Here is a 20,784-nt window from a genome sequence, read left to right as displayed (position 1 = left end):
TAGTTTCTCTGATGCTATCAGCGCTCTTTGTTATTCCGCGTTGGAGTTGCGCTCGCATGTGTCGTCATTGGCGCTGTCAATTCGCATAGCAGAGACATGCGAAAGAACCGGAATGACCATCGCTGTAGCTTAAGCGAGCGAAACAAAGCACGGATCGACTCGACCCTTCGTTCGCATATCAGGCTGTTGCATATGCAGGTCAACAAAGAAAAGTAAAAGTTTGTGCCGATGACCCAGGGAAAAACGAAGTTGAAGTAAAAATAAGCAAGCAGTAGTGGTTGAAGTAAGGGCAATTCCAGAGGGCTTATCTCTTGTATTGCCCATGCATGCATTTGTGTATATAGTCGTCCTAATTGGTGCCGTTAACGACCTATTGAACGCCCCTTTGTTTTAGGTGCCGGGAATACGCTTTCAGGCTGGTCCTTTTATCGGTCGCTTTCCAAAAATAATTACGCGCTTCGGTATCGTGGAAGCACTTGAGCCGCACTAAGCGACGCCGCAGTTTCAACCTGCCCTACTTTGTTGTCATTTAGAAAGCCGCTTGCAACTTCTAATATGGATTTTCCCGCGAGACTGCGCAACCGGGAGGCAGTATTACGGCTAACTCTTCTCTTTAATTGCGAGGGCAATTATAGGGCAGTACCGCAAAAAAAAAAAAAAAGCCGCCCGACATGTTCGCCGTGATGTTCTGCATAAGGCGCGATAACATGACATCGCCTCCAGAATTAAAGCAAAAGGCAACACGATGCGCTTGCTCACCTGAGTCTGAGCTGCTCATCACGCAAGAATTGTGACAGCAAGCGGTTCGCTGTCATTGAGTGAGAGATGTTCATGTTTACCTGGGTGCGCCTGGAAGCATGGTTACTGAATTTCATAAGCGAGGAAGGAAAACAGGAGAGAGAGGAAACAGGTATTTAACCAGTTTTGAATAACCGGTACGCAACCCCGCGCTAGGAGGGGTTTGAAAGATAGAAGCTTAAACGATAATATATATATAATATATATATATATATTATATGGGGAGCCAAAAAAAAAAAGGTCAGTATTGTACGTATACGGCATCACTATCAGTCTACAGCCCCTGGTGCAAGCCTGTTGCCCTTAAAAATTTTAACAGCGCCTTCGTCGCTTCCTTCCTCCGATAACATTTTCAGGAGGACATTCCAGTATGATTGCTACCGACGTCGGTGTGCGGTGAAGCGAGCTAGATCGAGTCATCGTCTCTGCACACCGTAGCGAGGGTAGTCGAAAAAGATGTGCTATAAAGTATCCTCGATGCCACAGTCGTCAGAGAGTTGTCGGCCATTTGTATAGAAAAAGAAGATGACTTCGTCAAAACCACTCTTAGCCATAACCAGCATAACAGAGTGGCCTCTCTACGGGGGAGTCCAGTTGGCATTCGAAAACATAGCAAAGCGTTCAGGTGGTGTTGCCGATAGTTTTGGCTACTTGCTGTTTTCCATGTGGAGTGCGTAGTATCTTGTGCGATCATTCGAAGCTTGCTAGCCGCATCAGTCCTTGAAAGGGGTATGGCCTCTTCCTTGTCGTCTTGAAGAGCGTACCGAGCATCAGCATGTTCGTTGCCTATCGCATCGCAGTGACTTGCCCACCATTCAGATGTCACGTGGTGTCCTTTCTTAAGTAGTTTTGAATTAGGTATCTGATATGGAATATCAATTTCTCGTACGGTCCTTGCCGTAGGGCTCATAACAAAGATTGCAAGGCTCTCTGGAATCGCCGATTATCGAACGTCACTGTGGTCATTCGCATTGACAACACAAGTGCAGCGCGATGAGCTGAGGTTCCGCACCGTCGATATAGTTCGGTGGTCTGTCTTAAAACTGACGGTTATCTCTCGTTGGGACAACCACTGCTCCGGACGAACACCGGAGCTGTCATCGCCTGTCCTGCAACATCTTTCTATGCTTAGAATATTCATGAAGCAAGTTTAGAGTAGTATATATATATATATATATATTATATAATATATAAATTATATATATATATATATATATATATATATATATCTATATATATGAATAAAAGACCACGTCGAAAAAGAATGGTTTCTTTACGTTTCGGCGGTGGGACAGGCCTTCGTCAGAATAACAGAAGTCACTTCTGTTATTCTGACGAAGGCCGGTCCCACGGTCATAACGTAAAGAAACCATTCTGTTTTTCGACGTGTGTCTTCTTTTATTCATATTATTTACCGGCGTCCAAGATGTTATTCCCTGCAATTAATATATATATATATATATATATATATATATATATTATAGTGGCGGTGAAGAAAGCGCACTGGCCCTGTTGGTAAAAGTAGGCGAGAAAGCACGACGTACGTAGAAGTACCTTTAATATAATCACAAACGTTTCGGCTGGTGGGCCAGCCTTCGTCAGTGTGACATGCAACACAACTTTCTTAGCAAATCCTATTCCTTTCGAATTGGAATGGCCGACAACGCTCTCTGCGATGCCTGTCGTTGCGAGGAACGCTACACCACGTCATGTGCGACTGTTCGGTATATGCTCAGAGACAGTCATTGGCGTCCGTTCTAGCGCGCCTTGATAGTAGACCAATGTCTGTTCAAACAATACTTGCATGTTGTCAACAGAAGACATCACAACTGAAGGCGACGAAGGCACTGCTGAGGTTTTTGAGAGCGACGAACTTGGCCAAGCGCCTGTGACAGAAATGTCGCGTACCACGCAGAAGTGACCAACTACCACAAGAGTGACCGACTGATTCTATGTGTGCTGTGTCATGTGCTATCTTTCTATCTTTCTCTCTCTCTCTCTTTCCTCTCCATCTTTAAATCTCCCCCACCCTGTCCCCATGTGTAGGGTAGCAAACCGGTTGTCCTATACTGGTTAACCTCCCTGCCTTTCCTTCTCTACCATTTCTTCTCTCTCGTAGGCTTTATATACATTTTTAAAATGTTTTTTGAACATGCGCGATAGCATCTGACAGTACAGTGATATGATTATAAAACAAGATTGGATACATCTACTATGAAAATTGCACAATGCGTCGAGTAACAACGTGCACAGCGTCCACCTCTTATCCTCATGACAGCATCGGTGTGAGTAAAGGGGAATTCAGATATGAATGGCGCACGGTATGAAAAAAACGCCGTAACAACCATACGTTCAGATGGCAAGAAATAGAAAAATGATTACAGAGAAAAGATAGCCAGGTGAACTGAGTTTTTAAAACAGGGAACCAAAATAGTTGAGTGAAAAAAGCAGGAAACCACGTTAGGTAGTAGAAAGCAGACAAGTGAGTACGCCTGCGTGTCAGTTTATTCCAGACTTTAGTATTACACTTGTAGATCAAAATTGATTTCCCCTCATGGTACGGATTTCCGCTCATGGTGCGAGCGGAAACCTGTTTTCAATACCGTTAACTTAATTTTATCAAAAGAGTGACCAGGCATGATTACATGTTTCGACAAGGCAAGTTTGGAAGCGTTTTGACGTGAGACTTATGGTTATTAAATCACGTTCTAAACGATGTTTCAGTTTGGCCAATATATTGCATATTACAAGTATCGCATTCAAGCACGTGGGAACTGTCCCAATTTAGATTGCCCCTGATTGTTACCTGAAAGCCAGTTGATGAGCTGGTGACGGCTTGTGAGTTACCATGTGTGCACACACTGCACCGAGATTTCGCACAAAGAGCGCAGCCATTTGCTTACGAGCAGGGAGCTTCGAAGATGAAAGGATATCGCGCAGGTTTCTCGTTCGTCTGCAAACGACCCTGGGCGGTTCTAAAAAGATCTTTTTAGTCGTTCAATTTGTGTTGCGCATGTTCAGAAGCATTTTAGGAGGGCACGAAAGTTGTGTTGCATGTCCTTCCCCTCAAAATAAAACCCCGTCTATAGGCCCCTCACAGTTGGTAATGTTGGGGCATTTGTGTTGGTGAAATATCGCAATAAAACGAGGGGCGCAAGTCAGGACATACACAAACGCGGACATCACTATTTACGTCATTTAGAGAAAACCAAACAACACTAAACAGCCGGACACATGCAAAAAGCTTCGCATGGCACTGATTCCCACAGTGTTTGGAATCGGCCGATTTACCTAATAAAGTGTATGAGCATTGCAAACGCATCGCAATATCATTTTATTATTTTTATGATGCGCCAAAAGTGCAGGATAAAGGGTAGTGTACTAGAAGATGTCGGTTTAAGGATAGTGTTGAACGTTTCTTTTTAATACATATTATCTTTGGTACATTTTTAAAAATATTTTTTGTTTTTGACAATACATGATTATCGTGGTGCAGGAGACTAAAGGCGACATTATGAGTCGCCTGACTAGGCCTCAAGCACCACCCTGTACATTCGTCACACAACGCAACTGCATTGGAAAGAAAAGAAATGCACGAGTACAACAATATTATGATTAACTGGGAAAAAAAGAAACATAATATAACAAGACAATGAAAATGGATACCAGAATGCACTTGTATCATTACAAAGCACATATAAATAAAGGAGAGCAATAGTTATACAAATATAAATATAAATACCGGCGTTCTAATGGGAACATATATGCAGACAGTCATACATGGATAACCAGGTATATAACACTATTATACAAAATAAATTAGCTACGTAAATTGAAGCGTTCAAGTTATCCACGCTAGTGTCGTCTGTTTGAAGCTCAATGCAGTTAAACCGGCAACTGCTCAACTTAAGGTATACAAGTAGAAAGACCTGGCCTTTTCGTAGCTGCCATACATCACCTACTTATTCAGAGAATCACAGGAAACCTGGGGACACTTGACGAAGCTTTACTCTCATAGGCGTGTCCTGAAATTTCACGACAGTTCCTTGTGCAGGCTCGTTGAAGTAAACACTGGCGCTATTGAGAAGTCACTCCGACAGCAACACGGACCCAATAATTATGTATCGTAGTTAACTTGCGCATCGGCATTACTCGACAATGGTTCTCTGAACTATAATCAAGTCCCACTGAGCTCGGAAATGACGTCGTCACGCACAAGGCTTCACGCTCGATGATGGACGCGTCAGCAGTGTGTTTTGATGTGCGTCCATCAAACAGCGTGAAGCCCTCGTGTGTCAATCAAAGAACGCCTGGAAGCGCTTGAGTAGAGGCGCGCGTCCATTTCATATTCGGGGTGTGTCGCGCGCTTTTGTTTTTTCTCGGAAAATACAACCAGGCAGATTTCATCAAAAGATGAATGCTTCATTCTGGCGTTAATTGAGGCGAGGTACAACACAAAGTTAATATTTTACCGATTCGAACAAGAATAGAAAAGTTGACTAATTACAGTTAATTAAGTAATTAGCGCTTAGTTATGAAAAGGTACAGGTTGTGTTCATACACGACTACCACTAATATACAACATATAGAACTTTCCTAGAACACGTGGTTCTTTTTTTAAATTGTGGTCCAAGTTAGCTGGGACACCCGGTATATATGAAGCTGGGCTAATTGGTCTCTGTTCATCAAAACTTGGGTGAAAAATACATTAACAGTGCATGCTGCGTATGTGCGGATAACGGCTAGATGAACAAGTTGGTTCGGGTTCTTAAAAATGCTTGGGCAATGCTACAAAAAAAAAAACCGATTCTCGTCAAATTACTCGCTTCTCTTGTCTTCGATTTTTAGCACCGTTCAAGCATTATTATGTACCGCGCTGTCTGTATTTTTTTAAAGGTGGGCTAATTTTCTAAAGAATGGAATTATTTTATCGCAAATCGAAAGCGAAGATGGAGTGGGAGTGAATGCTGACGCAGATACGAACGTTATAGGACTAACAAGATTGTTTTGAAGGCTCATTTTTAAGAGGTGAGTGTAAAAAAAAAGAAAAAAAAAGGCGTAGAATTATTCGATGCAGGGCTCTTGCAAGAAATACCAAGAAGACTCAAGCCTTGCTTTACAGAAACCTGCCCCAGCGCAGTCTTCTCAACAAAACAATCCAGCCGTGACCGGCAAGTCCCTTGACTAATATATAGGGGGAGCCTTCGAAAGGAAGTTGAAAGAAAATGAAAAGCCTTGCCGGCAGTAGCACTCGTGGGCTCTTTGCAAAGCAGGTGGTGTCCCGCATGGACGAAGAGCAAGCGAAGCGTTCCTGCACGAGGTTCGGGTACGCGTACTCGAGAAACCTGTCGACGCTGGTGAAAGCAATTTGGAATAATTTACATGCTTCAGAGCACTTTTATTCTTTTTCAAAGTTTTTTGTTCGCCACAGTTCGTGCAAACGTATCGATTTATTTAACGAATTTCTTACGCCTTTTCACAGAATACTGATTAATCCGGTTTTCGCTCGATGGCTCAGTAAGATGCGTTGTGCTTGTGATCGATACTTATAACTGCGCCTCGGATTTGGCGAAGCAAAAAAGAAAGAGCCCCTTTCGCGAAGCTTAGTCCACGCGTCACCGACGCTAGAGCGCACACGAGCAAGAAGAGCGGGGCCCTATCGAAGTACTTGCGAGCTCGCGAGCTTACGCAAGTGAAACAAGGATGGATGCATGCATTGGATTTCTTGTTTGTGCCGACCGTGAACAGTGCCGGTGAGTGCAAGCTACAAGTGCAAAATAGCTGCTTTTCCAACCTTGCTTACTTTCTGCACTTAAAGGGGTCCTGCAACCATTTTTCAGCATGATCAGAAAACGCTGCTGGTCGGTTAGTCGAGGCATCTGAGAACACGCGATCCAAACATGATAGCGCGCCAGCGCGATCCTAGAATTTTCAATTCATTTTCAAAGTCATCTAGAGTCGTTTCCTCTTCTCTCGACAAATGATGCCATAAACCGAAGTCCCCGGCCATTGCTGCTTTGAGCATCGTGAGCTGCATAGTTACTCGCGGCCGCCGTGAGATGTCGCAACGTGCCACCGCGTGCGCTCGCGATCTGCCCTGTAGTAAGCCACGCATTCGAAGAAAAAAAAGAAAACCAATGTGCTCAAGGTCAGGACACGCGCTGACGAACGGACACCCCCTATCTTGTAGCGTTCAGCGCACTCGCTGCTACGAAAAGGAGAGAGAAAGCGCTTGAAGAGTGCGACAAATCCCTGTAACTCCTAGCCTACTAGAGGGATTCTAAAACTTTGCGACAGTCGAATTCGTTAGGCACTCTTTTAAGGGCACCTTGATGATTACTTCGAACAGTATTGCAGGGCTCCTTTAACTTGACTGTTCTCCTTGTCTTTCATATCATCGCTGTTATTAAGAAGCGGCATTCCTTACGTTGCAGACGAGCAATGTCAATGAAGGAGCCATTGCAGTGGTGGCTGCCTCGTCTTGAGGCTTACTTGCCTCCATTTGGAAGTACTTTGGTTTTCCGATGGTGATACTTCCATCCCGTTTTGGTTACAAGATCGCATTTCACAACAGTTTTCTTTTTCAGTAATTGTTCAGGACCTTTAAAAGGAATTTTCGCCCAGAGAGCGCCTTGCGAGAAAATATTTGACAGAACGCCAAAATTCGCTTAAAAGAGAGAGGATGAGAGAAATTGTTGTAAAAAAAGCGGATCGACACTCACTGTCGACGTAAGCAAATAGGTGAACACCTGCGTACGACCCTGTCGGTGTTATTCACCAAGAGGAACCACCAATGCTGAATTTCCTCTATGCTGACTGAGTAGGCTTAAGAATGATCTTACATCAGGACTGAAGTCTTGCTTGCCAAAACCGTGCATGCGTAAAAAGCGAAGCGTGTCTCTTCATTTTGAGCGGCTAGACATGGCGGATTTTCCTCGACATATTTAGTACAGTGCTCTTGAAAGGACAGTTCTCTGGTCAAGTGCGATGAACGGCCAGAGAGAGTTTTGCTGTTATGCCTCGTGCGCGTGGCGCTTCACGCAGAATTAAAAAAGTTCGGAAATAAATGCTGAGCTGTGGCGGGATTTTTCTTTTCACCTAGTAATTAACAAACGCCTTTCTGAGAGCACTGGACAAAGCAATGGTCATTCCAGTAATTTCATACGCGCGTAGTATAGTATAGGTTATCTTTATCGTGTGGGGCTGTCTACATTGGGCAAACAGGGTAATGCGTGGAACGAGTAGTAAGTAGACTAAATGAAGGTTTTGCTCAAAATTCGGGTGTGGTCACTTACCATCCCATTGTAAGAAATGAGGGTGCCCTGCCGTTTTCTGTGACTCTGGCATTTTGCTTTGCTGTTCAAATAAAGAGACCTGGGATGCCATGGAAGCATGCCGTATTTCCACTAATTATAACGTACGTATACAAGCCAAGCGTTGGTAGGCTAGCGCGCAATGAAATCTAGTTCATCATACGAGACTGATCATTTGTGTTTGCGATGTCATGTTTTTTAACTCTCATTTTCCACTAAGTATGCGCAGTGCGCCCTCCCAGATTCCGCTTTCTTGTATATTATAACGTGCTACCTATAAACTTGAAATAATAGTGCAACGCTCGTCTTGCCTGTTTATCTGCCTCTGAGTATGTCTTTTTTTTGCGCTAGTTCTACTTTTCTCAACTAAATTTCCTTATATTTACTGTGAAAGTCCCAAATACGAATTTCAGAAACGGGCGAAAGAAGCCAAGGAGCTCGGTTCACTTTTCAACCGCAGTCCTGTCAAGGCTTTATCGTCGCCGCTCATCGCGACGCTCACTCAAAGATAGCTGAGCGTGGAACACTTAAGTTCATGCAGCGTGTTCATACCCGTTCCTCTGTTCATTATGTGACTGAAGGTCCCGATGGAACTTCTCATTTATTTTTTCTGGATGCTTTTGGGCGCTGAGTCAAGAGCCTATACGACATGACATCTTGTACTCAGGAGCTCTGCTAGTTTTGGAAACCGCTCCGGGATCCAGTGCTTAGGGGGCGAGCGTAGTGTGCTGGAAGCGCTGCGCGCGCCTACGTGACTGGCGGATAACGCCACAGGCAATGGCGAAGGAAACACAGCGCCGACCAAAAGTAAAAATATATTCTTAAAAAGACGTTTCGGCTCCCACACGGGAGCCTTGTTCACATTTGGTCGGCGCTGTGTTTCCTTCGTCTATGTCTTTCCCCGGCCAGGCGGGTTTCCGCCAAACTCTCGACGCCACAGGCAATGCGCTTCACGGGCGGAGCGCTCAGGCCAATGACACCGATTTCATGCCGGCGCCATCGACGCGTTCTTGAGCTGCATAATAACCATAATACAATTGGGGCCACTGTTGAAAGCACCAAGCACAAAAAGGAAAGTCCGCGGGCGCGCGTTCACGTCAGCTTTCTTTTCCCGCATGCTCGCTGCTGTTGTGTGTATATACACGCGTACATATAAGTTACACAATCTCCCGCTAAAGGGGACCATGAGGCGATGCGAAGCCGGAGCACTTGCACGATCGCGTTCCGTTGGCGTTCGTTGGGCATGCTACCGACCTCGCGTCGTGGAACGCGAAGAGGGACGCTAAGTGCGTCGTATCTTCCATCTAGCCTGGCCGTTAATTCTCACAGGGCGAGCGGGGAACGCGGTCGACAGGCGGGCGAGAGGGGGGCAGCGTAGGAGAGGAGGGAGAAGGGGAGGGGACGCGCATGCGCTCGAGCTCATCGCGGCGTTGCGCAGGAGAGAATTTCGGCATGTCTAGCCGGCGTTTCAGAGGAAGAGTGGAAAGGGGGAGGGGAGAGGGATAGTGGAAAGGGAAATTGGAGAGGGAATGTGGAGAGGGGAAGGGGAGAAGGGGAGAGGGAGAGTGGAGATGGAAAGTGGAGAGGGGAAGGGGAGAGGGTGAGTGGAGAGGAGGTGTGTGGAGAGGGTATGCGCAATGCGCAGTAAGGGTGGTCACGCGCACACCACCACCACCGGATTGAGCTCGGCCTAGATACTTCGCATCTAAAATCAAAGTCTTGGAGGGACGGTCGATGGGCATCAGTGACCGTTCAGAACAAGGTAACTAAAAGGAAAAAAAAAAACGATATCAGTCAGAGCAAGATGAGTGAAAAATTACACGCGATCTAACGAAACCAAACTGTTCTGACGCTTGTTAGTGACCTCAGCCTTATAAAAAGCCAGATGTTATGTGCTAAGCTATTAAAAAAACTGACACAGGCTTGATTTGTAATTCCTGCATGCATCTGTATATCATGAAGAACAAAGAAAGTACGACGTAAGTTGCTTTAGTGGTTGTTATATATATCAGGAAGGAAGTGCCCTTGGATCCGGTAGAATCAATACTGTGAAGTAGAGGACGTGCAAAAACGAACTTTATATATATATATATATATATATATATATATATATATATATATATATATATATATATATATATATATATATATATATATATATATATATATATCCCACAATGTATATATACATATATCCATACGGAGCGGCACGGCGACACCAACGGCGACAGCAAAACCCCCCCGAGAGTTTCCATGTAATTGATGTCGCAATAAAAGGCCTAGTACGGAAAATTGTTCACGACTGTGAAGTGTTAACGAAAAGATAAGAAGTCAAGAAGCCAGGAGGCGTTAGCGTGTTCAGTATAAGAGCAGATAGCTTGGCATTGATGTGGCATTGAGCAACCTGATCAAATGCCTTGGTGTAGACAGGAAAAAGTGCAGTCAATTTTAAGGTTATTAGGCTTGTTAGAAAACGAGTCAACGGGCAATTAGAGTAACTGAGTATCACACAGAAAAAAAAAAGATTTTCGGAAGACAAGATGACTAACAAAAAAGAATTTATTTGACTTGACGGGGTTGTCAATAAATCTTCGATGAAATAGTGCACTCCAGAACTTTACAACATATGCAGGTCATCGAGATGAGGAGATATTTCTCTGCAAAATTGCTTTTTTCGCTTGTTGCCTATCTGCAACACTCAGTTCTGTATCTTGCTGCTTGCGAGAATCCCGATGTATTGTTGGAAGTTGCCTAGACTATATTCAAGTGTTGTTTTTCTACTCACCAAGTTACTGTGGTGAAGTGCGCGGGATTTTAAAGTGCGCGCCGTGAAACGATGGGAGAAGATAAAGAAGAAGAAAATGGCACGGGCACGAAACAACAAAATGACAAATAAATGAAACGCCAATTGAAGGAAACCACGGATATCGTTCCGAGGCACGTGAAGAGAGAAGGAAGCGAGGCGAAGAGTAGCTGGGAAGCAGCCAGGAAGACGGGCCACGCGTCTTGGCCGTCGGGTTTCGGACCCGAGCCACGGGCGTCTACCTTCATCGACCCGTGTCCTGAGCGACCTACTGGGTACCTGCTGTTCTTGCTGTGGGTCGCTCGCGTGCTGCTCCTGGGCCAACGTTCCTGTGCCCGTGGACAGGTCCAAGCAGTCGGGCTTTGGGATCGAGCTCGGACGAGGCTGTCCGGCCGGAACACATCTTCGCAGTTGGCGCTTCGACTCCAGTGTCAACCTGACGTCATCGAGCTGCTCGGCACCGACGGCAACGGCGTCCCTCACCGGCTGCGGTAGTTCGCTCCGTGACATCTCCGTGACACCTTGGTGAGACCAGCACCGCGCCTTCACTCCTCCCCGCGACCAACTATATGCTAGGGACTGAATGATTAGGAACTAAGCATGTAGCTTATTGGCTCATAGTGACTTGACCTCAGTCGTATAGTCAGTTATTTCTGTAATGTACTCTTCTGTCTTTGTTAGTGTTCTGTGTTCAGGTTTTAGTGTTGTTATTAAATGTTGGTTGCCAGCGGTCTCGTCCTTTTGGGGAGTGTCTTGAGGTGACGCCTCGGACATTCCGAGTAAACAAAGAACCTGCACGTTGTGCGAAACAGAAACCACAACGTAACAGTTACTATTTTAGCCGCTGGTGGGCCAAAGGTCACCGTTTGTGGTGTTTACAAAATGGCAGCACCCACATCGCCCACAAGCTCCGAAAATAAGGTATTAACGCGACAGCGTTAAAGAGCTCGTTTCGGCGAAATTCTGGTGTCGTCATTGGCGTCGTTGGCTGCGAGCGAGAAATCGAGTTAGATGCAAATAAATAAATAAGTAAATTCTTCCGTTCGAGCGGTAATCGAACCCAGGTCTTTCGCGTGGCGAGCAGGTGTTCTAAGACAGAGTCATCATATTGCTTGAAACAGTTTCGGAAAAAAAAAAACCCTATACGAATGTGATGTAGCGTGAAAGACGGCCTGGATGTAAACAGGGCATCAAAAGACCTCTCTGCCACGTCCACGACAGAAGGCGTCATAGATCATTTCATTGTAAGAGGCATCCAGGATTTCCACCAGCTGTGTTATACCTCGCACTTCACTTCACTACACTTAGACCCCTCGTAGCCGCGATCACGGACGGATCTGATTAACAAGTCCTGTCCAGCTGCTGGTGCTCACTGATCACGGTGACGATAACCTTGTTCAAGAACTGTCAAGAACCTCTTCTACACATACACACGGGTTCGTGAAACGTGCATGCGTTTTCCGTCCCATAACGGACAAGAATAAACATAACAAGTGTAACGCAACTGTAATAACTGCAACTGTGGCTGTAACGTACGTGCAGTGCGCCTGCGCGTGCCACTCATCTGGGTGTATATCCAGTGGAACTTTCCTGAATGAAGCTTAGTTGCGAGTAACGCCTGTCCTGTGCATCTGTGTTTATTCTTTGTGCTGTTTGGATTCGCGCTATCCAGTATTGAAAAATATAAGCACTACATATCAGCTTACCGCGTCTGGTGTTGGTAATACCCATGTTGCCGTTGCATCGTTACCCAACTGTAAACAACTGGTTATACATATAATGCATATGCGACTCTTCAGCATATGAGTGTGTGTACCACTTCCACATTTCTCTAGCGTCATTCTGTAACGTTTCGCTCAATGTCAAAAATTACGCCACAGTCACCACCCCGCGCATGCTTCGCATAACATCGATTCCCATGGTACGTGGGATCTGCCGAATATTTTTTTTTTACGGTCAGTGAAGTGACCCGGTGCTAGTTTCTTCAGTTCATGTATATAGGCGACACCCAAGAGACTAGTGTAGAATGCAAAATTTTGTTTTATGTTTGCGCTGCTTTCGAAGATCTTTCTTGCGCGTGGAGTCTTGCATATCTGCAACACTGCACACTAAATACCATAATTTAAGCTGTTGCAGGTATGCAACATAGCTTTTTTTTAAGTGGATCCCATACTTTGTGACATGCGTTTGTATAATTGCCGCTAAGGAATCTGCATTGATTTTGTTTTTCTTTCAGGCATCCAATGCCATCCTACGATGTTCTATTCCGTTTCAAGAGAGAGACCCAAAACGTTTTCATCGAGAAAACCTGCTGGCTGTGATTGATACCAATGATAGTGATTTTACAGCGAAAGCTGTTATGAGTTCACAACAACAGCCGTTGATGCCGTAGCTGCCCGCCACCGCCGCCGCCGGTGTACGTAACCGTTGTCGCGCAAAATTAAAAAAAAAAAGCCTATATAGGAAAAAAAAAATTGGGGGACGCTTCAGCTTCGTCTTTAAGAGTGGAACGCGATAGTGATATCCGGCCCCATCCTCATCGTGCTCTGTTTCGCTGTCATTATGTTCAGTCGCCCGGTCTCACACACACGCACACACACTCGACATACTATAGTAAAGGTAAAGGTTTCCGCCCTCTTCAAGAGCCCTTTTATGACAACAGTGTACCCACTACGTGTGCGTAAGAGAATGCGCGCACTAATGTGCATGCCCTTTGCAGTGAATGGCATGTTTTAAACCAGCAGCAATTACGCGCTAGATACTCTTTCGAAGTTTCGATGCACTCACTACGTGTTCGTAAGGGAATACGCGCAGCAATGTGTGTGCCTTTTGTAATGGGTGGCCGGCTTTAAACCACCAACTCGTTATGCAATTCACGTGGTGTGACGCCCGTTGGGAATATACGCTTGTACCCCGTTTTACTGCGATATTACATCTCGTACTGTGACACCTGCACACACGCGTATGTTTGTGAAGCATTAACGTTAATTTCAGGGCAATTCCAAACAATGGAGTGGCTCTGTGGTAGGACACCTGCTTGCCACGCAGACAGCCTGGGTGCGATTCTCACTCGAGCCTAAAATTTTTTATCATTTATTTTATTTGCATCTTTCTCGATTTTTCGGTCACGGACAAAATGATTTTTCGCTCACAACCAACAACGCCGACGCCGACACCGACACCGGAATTCCTGCGGAACGAGCTCTTTAACGCTATCGCGTTAATATCCAGCATCGGATGGGATTCTAACCCGGGCCCCCTGCGAGGCAGTCGGGTATTCTACCACATAGCCACGCCGGTGCTTGAAACTCCTTTGCAAAAAGACCCTATGCAAAAAGACTGCTGACCTGAAGGCCGCGGGATAGGGTCAGCAGTAATAATTATATCATTAAGGTGTTGCTCACGCTGAGAGGCTATTGGGAAAAGCAGTTGGATTTCTTTACAAACTTAGAGAATTAGTCCCCCTAAGTCTAAAAAGTGCTATATATTATGCAAATGTTATTCACGTCTTTCATATTGTACCAACTACTACCAACAACTACTACTAACTATAATAAACTAGAACAGCTGCAAAAGGAGGTGTTAAGAATCTTTGAGAATTTCAGTGGACATCCAAGCTTACTACCCACTGCTCCCCTATTCATTAAACATAATATGCTAAAAGCTTCCAAGCTACACGACTATAAACTGTCTCTTTATATGTATAAAAGAAGCTTCCAAAAGACGAAGAACACACACGTCATGACTACAGCATACGTAACGGGCAAATACCAGTACCACATACTCGCACAAACTACAGTAGAGCCAGACTTGAATATTGCGTACCAGCACTTTACAACTCCTTAAAAACCCATATTAATTTTAGTGCTCCATTCCGTGTGTTCAAATCAAATGTGCGCGATTATTTGATGAAGCCATAAATATTTTTCTTTGTTCAAAACTAAATAATATTTCTTGTTCTCTGCGTCACACAAAAGTGTTCTGATGTTCATTGTTTATGTAGGCATTTTTATATTTCTTTGTATTATGCTGTTCGTTTTGCTTACAAGTGTACATCTGTGTGAAATCCACTGCATGTGCTGCCCTCTATAGGCCTCCAGGTCCCGTCAAGCTGTTTTGCACAGCTTTTTGCCTGGGGGACCCTCAACAAGTGTGTTGGAAATAAAGTGGAGTCTGGATTCTGGATTCTGCGCTAAAAGAAAGAGAACATAGATATGCTAGTGTAACTGCGCGACCCCAGGCGATGATTGATGCAAAGATGTCCCAAGTAATTGCAGAAACCGTAAAAAAATGATGGAAGGCGTCATAGAAAGTGACGGAATGCTTCAGTGGCTCTTAACATCACAACTGGGCTTAATAATTAAGCCCAGTCGGGTACTACTAGGACAGTGGGTCACAACATAAGCTCTGTTAGTTAGCTCTCAAGACGACGGTTCAAATGCATGGCCTTCTCATAAAGACCCTGGATGGATGGATACAACTTTATTTGAAATATTCAAAGTGAGTGTGGTTGGGCTCCTAGACGTCCGGGAGCCCCCTGGCCGACATCTCTAGGCAGGCCCGGTTCACCAGCGTCAGCTGGTCGTCGGAGCCAGTGGCCCGAAGAGCGGCCTCCCACGAGGAAAGGGAAGTATTGGGAATAGGGTCTACCACCAGGGGCTTTGGGCAGCTCCACAAACACTGGAAAAGATCAGCCCGGGGAGCCCCACAGGTAGTGCGATGTGGGTGATGGAGAGCTGTGTAAAATAGATGTGCCAGATAGGGGGAAATAAATGTTTTCGTCTGGAGCTGGCGCCAGACCGAGCTCTGATTAGGGTTAAGGGAGTAGTGAGGGGCAGCAGGGGCGTAGCCAGAAATTTTTTTCGGGGGGGGTTCAACCATACTTTTTGTATGTACGTGCGTGCGTTGTATGTGTGCGTGTATATATACGCAAGCAAAATTGAAAAATTTCGGGGGGGGGGGGGGTTTGAACCCCCCAACCCCCCTTGGCTACGCCCCTGAGGGGCAGGTAGGGGGGGGGATCGGAGATCTCTGTTCGTTCCGCGTTCGTTCTGGCGGTGTACGTCACAAAAGTGGGCGGTCCGCAGCTCTCTTCCGCCGAGAGGAAGCGGACAGCCAATCGTCAAGCGGCGAGCTTTCCGGAAGTGGACGCGCATCGTTTGTCCTCGGCAAGGGAACCATATATTTCAAAACGAAGTGTTTCTCGCCTTCTAATAAATACAGTTGTTACACGAAAATACATTGTCTTGTTTTCAAGCTCAAGCAGTTTCTGAAACAGCAATAGCTTTGAGTGCTGATATTTATTGGTGTCAGTTTTTCTAACGTGCTTGCTATGTTAAGTCGCGCACGCGAAAAAAAAAAAGTAGCGGTTGGCGCTGTTTTTCAAAATGTCGTCCCACCGGAATGTCTGGCTTGGCTCCCGGGTGTCGGATCGTCAAAGGGAGCTTCTGCTGGCTTTTATAAAAGAGCACCTACAGATAGCTACGCCGTCGCGCCCGCTGGGGCCGTCGTTCACGAGTGAGGACCGGCACGACACGTGGCAAGAGCTGGTAGCGCTTTTGAACTAAGAAGTCCCTGCGCGTAAGACCACAGCCCAGTGGCAGGCCCGTTCATTTCGTTCGCACTGTTCGTTTGGAGAACCGAAAGCGACGCCGCACTCGCTCATGGCTTCAAACGCATCTCGCACCTCCAACAGCAAGAGAAGCACACGTCACAAGCACCATTTTCTCAAAATCAGCTGTTGCGGCAGCCGCAACCGCCGCATCATGCCGTGCGAAGCCGTTTGTTCGCTCGAGAGAACGCGTGCGAACGGCCTCGCGATCCGTTCGTTTGTAGCAGACGACATGCTCCTTATGACGCGGTATGACGTCACCAAAAAATAAAAGATCAAGCAAAAAGAAAAATGGCTACGCCCCTTAGAGGACGTGGTTTTTTCCGGCTTCGGCAATCGCGTGCGCCGCAGAATGGGTGCAGACGAACGGCGCAGAACAGAGATCTCCGATCACCCTACTCGTTATGACGCGATATGACGTCACCAAAAAATAAAATATCAAGAAAAAAAATTGCAGATCCCACGCACGGTGGAATCGATGTAATGCGAAGCAGCCCGCAAAGAGCTGCATACATCGCCTTGTTTGTCTTTGAGCCAAATGAAATCATTCATGCCATGACATCTAGTCCACCATAGATCGCATGTTTGCCATGCACGCATGCATGCACAATCTAGTATACACCATGCCAATGAAACGCATATTCTGGTATATACAATGCATGACCTGTCCGCTTATGTTCATCACGCACTCGAGTCGTGCCATACGAATTTCGGTATATATCCAGTTAACAAAACGGCCGGAAGCACACCATGACAGTGGCATGTAAATCATACCGTACATGACATGCATAACATGATTCGCATGTTAAGACCTCTCATTTATGTTCGTCATACAGTGACATCGCGCAACATCAATTTTGGTGTATATCAAACGAGCGAAATGGCCGCGAGTGCACCACGAGTATAGCATGTAAATCATGCCATACATGACATGCATGTCATGATTTTCATGTTAACACCTTTCATTTACGTTCGTCCTACAGTCGCTTCGCGCAATACGAATTTTGGTGTATATCAAGCTAGCGAAACGGCCGCGAATGCACCATGAGCGCGGCATGTAAATCATGACATACATGACATCATGTCATGCTTCCACCTTACCACCTCTCATTTACGTTCGTCATGCAGTCGCGTCGCGCAATACCAATTTTTGTGTATATCACGCAAGCGAAACGGCCACGAATGCGCCATGACCATGACATGTAAATCATGTCGTACATGTCATGCATGTCATGATTTCATGTTACCATGTCTCAGTTACGTTCGTCATACAGTCGCTGCGCGCAATACCAATTTTGGTGTACATCAAGCTAGCGAAGCGGCCGCGAATGCATCATGAGCGTGGCATGTATATCATGGCATACATGACATGCATGTCATGGTTTTCATCTTACCAACTGTTATTCATGTTCTCCATACAGGTCACTTCGCGCAATACCAATTTTGGCGTATATCAATCAACTGAAACGGCCGCTAGCGCACCATGAGCGTGGCATGTAAATCGGTTGTACATGACTTGCATGTCATGATTTTCATGTTACCACCTCTCATTTACGTTCGTCACACGGTCGTGTCGCGCAATACCAATTTGGTGCATATTATGCCAGCGAAACGGCCGCAAGTGCACCATGAGCGAGGCATGTAAATCATGACATACATGTCATATATGTCATGGTTTTCATGCCAGCACCTGTTATTCATGTTCTTCATACACTCACATAGCACAACACCAATTTTGGTAGATATCAAGCAAGCGAAACGGCCGCGAGTGCGCCATGAGCATGACATGTAATCATGTCGTACATGTCATGCATGTCATGATTTTCATGTTACCACGTCTCATTTACGTTCGTCATACAGTCGCTGCGCGCAATACCAATTTTGGTGTACATCATGCTAGCGAAGCGGCCATGAACGCCTCATGAGCGTGGCATGTAAATCATGACATACATGACATTCATGTCATGGTTTTCATCTTACCAACTGTTATTCATGTTCTTCATACAGTCACTTCGCGATATACCAATTTTGGTGTATATCAATCTACTGAAACGGCCGCTAGCGCACCATGAGCGTGGCATGTAAATCAGGTTGTACATGACTTGCACGTCATGATTTTCATGTTACCACCTCTCACTTACGTTCGTCATACGGTCGTGTCCGCGCAATACCAATTTGGTGTATATCATGCAAGCGAAACGGCCGCAAATGCACCATGAGCGTGGCATGTAAATCATGACATAAATGTCATGGATGTCATGGTTTTCATGCCAGCACCTGTTATTCATGTTCTTCATACACTCACATAGCACAACACCAATTTTGGTAGATATCAAGCAAGCGGAACGGCCGCGAGTGCGCCATGAGCATGACATGTAAATCATGTCGTACATGTCATGCATGTCATGATTTTCATGTTACCACGTCTCATTTACGTTCGTCATACAGTCGCTGCGCGCAATACCAATTTTGGTGTACATCATGCTAGCGAAGCGGCCATGAATGCCTCATGAGCGTGGTATGTAAATCATGACATACATCACATGCATGTCATGGTTTTCATCTTACCAACTGTTAGTCATGTTCTTCTACAGTCACTTCGCGCAATACCAATTTTGGTGTATATCAATCTACTGAAACGGCCGCTAGCGCACCATGAGCGTGGCATGTAAATCAGGTTGTACTGACTTGCACGTCATGATTTTCATGTTACCACCTCTCACTTACGTTCGTCATACGGTCGTGTCGCGTAATACCAATTTTGGTGTATATCATGCAGGCGAACGGCCGCAATTGCACCATGAGCGTGGCATGTAAATCATGACATAAATGTCATGGATGTCATGGTTTCATGCCAGGCACCTGTTATGCAGTTCTTCATACACTCACATAGCACAACACCATTTTGGTAGATATCAGCAAGCGAACGCCGCGAGTGCGCCATGAGCATGACATGTAATCATGTCGTACATGTCATGCATGTCATGATTTTCATGTTACCGACGTCTCATTTACGTTCGTCATACAGTCGCTGCGCGCAATACCAATTTGGTGTACATCATGCCAGCGAAGCGGCCATGAAAGCCTCATGAGCGTGGCATGTAAATCATGACATACATCACATGCATGTCATGGTTTCATCTTACCACTGTTATTCATGTTCTTCATACAGTCACTTCGCGCAATACCAATTTTGGTGTATATCAATCTACTGAAACGGCCGCTAGCGCACCATGAGCGTGGCATGTAATGAGGTTGTACATGACTTGCACGTCATGATTTTCATGTTACCACCTCTCACTTACGTTCGTCATACGGCCGTGTCGCGCAATACCAATTTGGTGTATATCATGCAAGCGAAACGGCCGCAAATGCACCATGAGCGTGACATGTAAATTATGACATAAATGTCATGGATGTCATGGTTTCTTGCTACGACCTGTTATTCATGTTCTTCATACAGTCACATAGCACAATACCAATTTTGGTGTATATCAATCTAGCGAAACGACCACGAGTGCGCCATGAGCGTGGCATGTAAATCATGTCATACATGACATGCATGTCACGATTTTCATGTTACCACGAGTCAGTTATGTTCTTCATACAGAAATGTCTCGTTATACCAGGTTTCGTATATATCCCTTCATTTAAACGGCCGCGGGCGCCCAGAGACCATGTCATGTAAATCATGCTGCACATGACATGCGCGTCATGATTTGCATGTTAGGACCAGTCATTATGTTCGTAATGATTCTTGTCACGTCGTACCAATTTTGGTGTATATGAAATTAACGTAACGGCCACAAGAGCCTAAGGTCGTGGAATGTAATCATGCTGTTCATGACATGCGTGTCATGATTTTCATGATATGACTTGTCATTTATGTTCGTAATAAGGCCATTTTATGACACACCAATTTTGGTATATATCCGATTAACGAAACGGCCAGGAGAGCACAAAGTCGTAGGCGGCTAGATAGATAGATAGATAGATAGATAGATAGATAGATAGATAGATAGATAGATAGATAGATAGATAGATAGATAGATAGATACGCTCAAAGTCGCAGAAGTTCGCTAAGAAATGCTTCGCATTTAAAAAGAAATGGCGACACCCCCCGGCCTTGAGTGGCATCTCCCGCTTCAGCCAATCAGTGCGCTTGTTCTTCCCCAGGAGAACGAACAAGCGGAACAAACAGATCTCCGATCGCCCCCTAAATCTCGTCTGCCGTTCCTGTAATAGGACGTAATCTGATG

The sequence above is a fragment of the Rhipicephalus sanguineus genome, chromosome 1, assembly GCF_013339695.2.
Source record: "Rhipicephalus sanguineus isolate Rsan-2018 chromosome 1, BIME_Rsan_1.4, whole genome shotgun sequence".
In the NCBI taxonomy this organism is placed as follows: domain Eukaryota; kingdom Metazoa; phylum Arthropoda; class Arachnida; order Ixodida; family Ixodidae; genus Rhipicephalus; species Rhipicephalus sanguineus.
This window is presented reverse-complemented; position numbering follows the sequence as displayed.